The sequence below is a fragment of the Gobio gobio genome (assembly GCF_949357685.1).
Source record: "Gobio gobio genome assembly, chromosome: 14".
NCBI lineage: Eukaryota > Metazoa > Chordata > Actinopteri > Cypriniformes > Gobionidae > Gobio > Gobio gobio.
This window is the reverse complement of record NC_137107.1, coordinates 47424423-47431350: the sequence shown is the minus strand read 5'-3', so window position 1 is coordinate 47431350 and position 6928 is coordinate 47424423. Positions and strand designations below refer to the sequence as shown.

The window sequence follows — 6928 nt, the reverse complement described above, 5'->3', positions numbered from 1 at the left end:
CAACCAACACACATCCGAGTCTAGGAGAAGAAGAGTGAGGGAAGGAACATAAACATGAGAAGTGGAGCACAGCCTTTCATGCTCTAAATCTGCTGTTTTCACACTGTGAGTACATTCATTTATCCTTTATTATTTAGGAGAGCTCCCTGATGCGTGCAAATTATCTGACATACAATAGCCCGTCTCCTAATATCAAACCTATCTGGCTGTGTGGTTAACCACCTCTTAGCCCTGCTCTCTGTTTTGGTCTTTGTTTGCACTTTGAATATTGAGAGAGTATCCTACTTTGATTATAGTTGCACATAATAGCTCTAAGAAAAAATTGTTATTTATACTGTTCCTCTATGTTCAATTTGGGGAAATTAGTTTAATTAGGAGGTCACACACGCAGCCTCAATCAGAAGTTCTGGAAGCTCTTGATTCATGACAGTAAGGTCTGAAGAGACTCGTGTGAAATCATACAGGAGAAAATCCAGTCAGTTGAGTTTGTGGCAAAACATTTTACAGTGCTTGTATATTGTTGCCTTTCAATGCATTTGATAATTCTTACTCAGAAAGTAGAAACTGAAATGAAATTCATTTCAAGATGAAAACATTTCAAAACGACTAATTTTCCAGTCATGAATTTTGCCATTAAGGATTTCATCTATCTCGTGAGCTAAGTGTCTTTTCTCACCTCTACAAATTATTGCTAGTAGGGCTGCACGATATTGGAGAAAACTTACATTGCTTTTGTTTTTCTGCAATATAAACACAATTTCACCCGATTATTTAAATAGTTCTATTTGAAAAGTATTAATCATTCTAGAATAATTGGGCTGATTTTGTAGGGGAGTGAATCTGCATAGAAATCATAGATGAATACAGCTATAGACTGTTGCTATAAACAGCATGACACTCATACAACAGTTTGTTGTTGTTAATTTTACAAAGACTTGAGTTTTTGAAGACAGAACCACAGCTATTGGTTTTAAAAGACACAACATTACACGCAATTTTATAAAGTCCCCACATGGGACTCAAACTCATAACCTGAAAGGTTCAAGACTGGCGTCTTATCGGATTGCGCCACTGGGTTGATGTAGATTCACTAGGCTGTTGAGGAGAGCCTTCAGTGTGAGAATGAGCTCAGAGAAGCATGTTAACCAGATTAGCATGCTAAGATAACTTGATATGCTTATGCTTAAGCTTAACCTGATAGCTGAAGAGCCACATTAGAAAGAATGGCAACTGGTTAGCATGCTTAGCAATTAACATTTAAGCTAACTAACATAAGGACACAAACACAGACAGGGTCAAATTCTGAGACGTAATTTCTCAGGAATGGTAGCGAATATCAAAAATCAATTCAGTTATTTCTGTGACAAAATGACAAAATTGGGCAAAATTTGTAGGAGTAGTGAAATAATTGTTTGATTTGCTTCAATATGGCGGACAGGTAAATTGATGGGGACAAATGAGATATTGCAATCGGCATAAACCAAGGAACATAATGACATATAGAAATCAAAATTTGAATTGTTCTGTTTTTAAAAGTAATAAGCGTTTTTGCAAAAAACCTTCCTAAATGAACAACATGAGCCGCCACATCCTCACACGGTTCTACACCTGCACCATAGAGAGCCTGCTGACTGGCTGCATCACCACCTGGTACGGCAACAGTACCGCCCGCAGCCGCAAAGCCCTGCAAAGGGTAGTGCGCACGGCCAGCTGCATCATCGGAGGTGAGCTTCCCTCCCTCCAGGACATTTATGTCAGGCGGTGTGTGAAGAGAGCTCAGAGGATCATCAGAGACTCTAGCCACCCGAACCATGGGCTGCTCTCACTGATGCCATCAGGCAGACGGTACCGCAGCATCAGATCACGCACCAGCCGACTCCAGAACAGCTTCTTCCCACAAACAATCAGACTCCTTAACTCTTGACCCATCAGGATCATAACACACACTGGACAGAATATCACTCAGCACAACCCACTGTAGATAAACACACATTATATACACATTTATTTATCATACAGCATCTATTGCACTTTGGATTTCAATTTTTCAATCTGTGAATAATATTTTATACTGTACATTGTATATTATTATTACTATTATAGCGTAATGTATATTGTTTAGTGTATGTTTAGTGTATATTGTTTAAAGTATATGTATATTGTAAGTATGTGTATATTGTTTAAAGCTGTGAGAACTACACTCACATTGTGTAAATTATTTATTGTTTATTGTAGAGTTTACTGTGCTGTGAGTAATTGTGGGCGCATCAGTGTAATCTGATGCTGCTTTAAATGTTGTACATGTCATGTCATGACTACCATGTTGCTCGGAACTGCACCTAAGAATTTCACCTACTGTTGCACTTGTGCATATGTAGAGTGACAAATAAAGTGATTTGATTTGATTGATTTGATTTGAACAGCGACCAGTGAAGCCGCTCCCACAGCCGTTCATGAGAGTTTAAATGCTGGAAATATTCCCATCTTCCCACAGGAGAAGAAGAAGCAAGCAGGAGGAATTACTCCAGGGGAAACTACAGACATACTATTGTAAAGATGGAGTTTAAGGAAGAACCCTGCAGAATAAAAGATGAAGAGACAGAGGAACAAATAGGTTGGTGTTTTCCTTCATTCTCTTTAATGAGGAACATTAAGACGAAAACTGACATATAACGATACATATAAAACTAGAAGCTAGTAGATTCATTAGTAAACTAGATTTGTGCTTAAGAATGAAATGTATTTCTTTGTTTCTCATTTACCATCTTTAATTTAATTTAATATGTTGATTTAGACCCGATCGAAGTGAATGAAGACAAAAGGCATCATTTCACAAATGAAGATGTAAAATTGACATATAAAAATGAGGACAAACATCTGTTTCAAAAACCTCATCACTTCAAAAATGAAGAGACCGAAGAGAATTTCACACAAGAACAAGCTGGAAAATCTGGAGTTAAAGGATCTTTCACCTGCTCTGAGTGTGGAAAGAGTTTCACACGTAAATCAAACCTTAACAGACACATGATGATTCACACTGGCGAGAAACCGTTCATCTGCTCTCAGTGTGGAAAGAGTTTCACTCATAAAGGACACCGTAATGTGCACATGAGAATTCACACCGGAGAGAGGCCTTATACATGCACTCAGTGTGGAAAGAGTTTCACATCCCAAAGTGTTTTCAAAGATCATCTGCGCTGTCACTCTGGAGTGAGATCATTCAGCTGTGATCAGTGTGAGAAAACATTTGTTGTGGCATCAAGCTTTAGAAAACACCTTAAACTTCATGCTGGTGTGAAGCCTCACTTTTGTTCTTTTTGTGGAAAGAGTTTTTCACGACTCCAGAATTTAAAAAGGCATGAGCGTGTTCATACTGGTGTGAGACCTTATATGTGCTTTGACTGTGGGAAGACCTTCAGTGCATCCAGTACCTTAAAAATACACCAGAGAATTCACACTGGAGAGAAACCGCACAAGTGCTCACACTGCGGGAAGAGTTTCACACAATTATCTAATCTACTGAAACATAAGAGAAATCGTTGCCCGAAATTGTCTAATTAGCAAATGTCCATGTTCTAATCCGTCACTTACAAGTAGTGATGGGAAGTCGACTCCAGCACAGGAATCCATTCTCTGTGTCGACTCGGTTGCGGTGTCCGATATCGCTCACTTTTTACTGATTCTCTAATATAGTGCATGGCAGTTGAGTGCACTATATAAGCAAGAAGTGAATGAAATTAAGGTCCAAATCAATGCAGTTTCAAAGCTTCGAAGAGCTTCAGAGGCTCTGCATGATCACAGCCGAGGAATAGGGTCTCTGCGAAATGATCGGCCATTTAAAAAAAAGAAGAAAAAAAAAAGAATATACTCTTTAATAGGGCTGGACCAGAATATTCAATTATTCTTTCGGTGGTTTGGTATTTGATTTTCAAAAGGGATTTGAATAATCGGGTTTTTCTCGCAAATCCGGCATATATATATTTTACAATTAGTAAAAGTAGACAGTTGAATAGAAACCCAACCTCGTTATACTTAATAAACATATTTGCTTTTTAGTGTTCCTTGCACTAAGTTCCATAGCTGATAATATACGTTGTCTTATTTCAAATCTAGCTTTACGAGCTTTAAGAATACGCTTTAGTATCAGTGCTCGTCTCTTTTCTGCAGTTTTGTTAATTACCTCTTTAGTAAACAATACATAACTAGCAAAAGCAGCGCTGCTTGCATCTCCCCCATACTTGTTATTGTTGCAGACAGTATCCCACTAAAATGATTACTGGCCGTTTGATTTAATCTTTGCATGTTCATTTTTACACTGGGTCGGCACTTCAACCTACGTCACGTGCGTGACCTTTCCAACGTGATGACATCATACGCCGTGAAGAAGAACAACACCGAAGTCGAGCATTTGTGGTTAAAAGGTTTTTTTTTTAATGACCGAAGGTTTCACTAGGTAAGACCCTATTCCTCGGCTGGGATCGTGCAGAGCCTCTGAAGCCCTTCCTTTGAAACTGTATTGATTTGGACCTTCAACCTGTTGGTTGCCATTGAGAAAAAATCCTGGAATGTTTTCCTCAAAAAACTTAATTTCTTTTCAACTGAAGAAAGAAAGACATAAACACCTTGGATGAGATGGGGGTGAGTAAAATATAAGGACGTTTTCATTTTGAAGTGAACTAATCCTTTAAGATTTATTACAGATTGTAAAATTCTCAACACATCACTGTGCATTGTATTAAAGAGTTGCTTGGTCTTCATTAACATTTCGAATGTACTTGTATTTATTAATATATAAAGCATCTGGGTCTCCTGTCCTCGTATCTCTGTTGCTTTATCCGGCAGAAATCAGTTGGTGATTATTTATTGTGTTCTCAAACCTGTTACTCTGTGTACCTCCTGTCAGAACTGAGCTTGGGAAAACTGCCTTTAAATATAACACAACCTCGGACTGGTTACAAAATTTGGTGTATTTTACTCATTTTAAAACTGTAATACGTAATTTAGAATTATATTTCTAGTCTCAGTGAGCTTTTCCTGGGTAAATAAAGGTATAGAATTCACGCTCCACACAAAGTGAAAATATGAGAAATAAAAAAATGGACAAAACGTTGCTAATATATTAGTAACAACTCATTCTTTTGACTAAAAATGGCACCAGATGTTTTTCTGTATTTTAATGAGCTGACACACATACACGAATATGAACTAAGGTTTAAGACTTTATATAACTTTTGGCCAACAATTTGGTAAAAACTAAATCTTCATATTTTAAGCAGATTTTGTGTAGTCTCGACCCTCGCATGTGTTTCTATCAGAGGTGTGTTGGGGTAACAGCTTATGACCCAGGACCAGTAGTGAAAAATGAAGGTCAGGAGTCAGATTAATTAAAGAAAATTTTACTGAAGAATAGTTTGCAGTTTCATCAGCAGAAGCCAGCTCAAGAGGAGTTTGTAGGCCGCGCTCCCTCTAACAGTCTCCCCGCCACCGTCTAACGTACATACAATTTTCTGAACAGTTGTACTGTTTTCAAAGTCTAGACACGTCATTACTGCCATGTGGAATGATTCTGATTGGTTCTAACAACATGCAACGTAAGCAACTTTCCACACGTAGACAGATAGGAGCATATATCTCTAAAAATGCGTAGACTTGATGTCGCCCAGGCCCAGATTAGTCTCCAGTGACCTCGGAGGTCACAGAAAAGCGTCTATAGGTCTGGCATCGCCTGCAGGAAGGCCCATATCCAATATCCATCCATCATTCATTCTTATTTTAATATTGATTAAATATTTAATATTTAATATCATTTTTGAAGGATATGTGTCTGATGAAGAGACAAGTGATGTTTGGCTTGACCCTTGACCCTTCAGGTGCAATTCGAGATTGTAAATTTGTAAATTGTAAAAAAATCTGACAATTTATACTGCATTAATCTAGCTCAATTTCTGTTCTGATGAAAGAACTCATAAAGTTACATATGTCGCACAGAATATTGCAGTTAGGCTATAAAACTGCAGCAGAAGTATAACAACAATACAAATATGACAAACATCACAAAGAAAAAGTGTTTTAATTATATAAAGCTGATTATAAAAAGGAACTGATTGAGACTTAAAGTCTTTGCCCGAGTATGAAGTGTAAGTATTGATTTCCTGATCTCTGACTCATTTTATACATTTGTAGACGTTTTAATGAGGTATTTGTTTAATTAAAAGGAACAATAGTAGTTAATAGTCTCTGTCAGCTGACCCACCCATAGAACAAACAAAACAAGCCCTGAAAATTGATAAAAGAATAGCCTATTATACAGACACTTTATATTTAATGGTATTACATAATTAGTTAATTGCATCTAATAGATTATACTTTCAATAAAACATTTGCAAAGGGTTTGTAAAAGCTGTTTTTATGCGGTTCTGATCCAGGGGCGTAAATTTCATCTTATAGTTGGGGGGGACAATAAACATGAAATTTCTCAAGAGCAATTTTTGAAGGGGACACAAATAATACAGCCAAAATCGTACTTGTAAGGATATGTATACCAAAAAAAAAAAAAAAAAAAACATTTCGTACCTACTTATTTGGCTTTTTGGTGTACTGAAAAATTATCTAATGTCCGTTTTTTCTTTACTCTGTAATTTTATCTGAACAGCAACAACACAAAGCGATAGTTGTTTAAATACATTTATGCATTTTGGCAAACGCTTTTATCCAAAGCGACTTACATTGCAATCAAGGTACACAATTAAGGTTCACCACGCAGTCATATTATAATTATAAAATTATCTTGCGTCCTCCACATAGTATTTTATACTATGATATTCAGATTCATATTGAGCAAAACCCTACACAGATCTGACAGAACGGCCGTGCGCATATACTTTCGGTTTAGAATTAGCGCCACTTTTTAGAATTTGGGGGCGGGTTG

At 37.1% G+C, this 6928-nt stretch overlaps 1 long non-coding RNA gene across 1 annotated transcript; it reads left to right on the top strand.

Moving 5' to 3' along the window:
- Positions 1-8: 8 nt before the first annotated feature.
- On the top strand, positions 9-4954 carry LOC307136858. Its single transcript, XR_013817846.1, has 3 exons — positions 9-105; positions 2495-2614; positions 2795-4954. It is a non-coding gene; the product is annotated as an uncharacterized lncRNA (long non-coding RNA).
- Positions 4955-6928: the final 1974 nt, after the last annotated feature.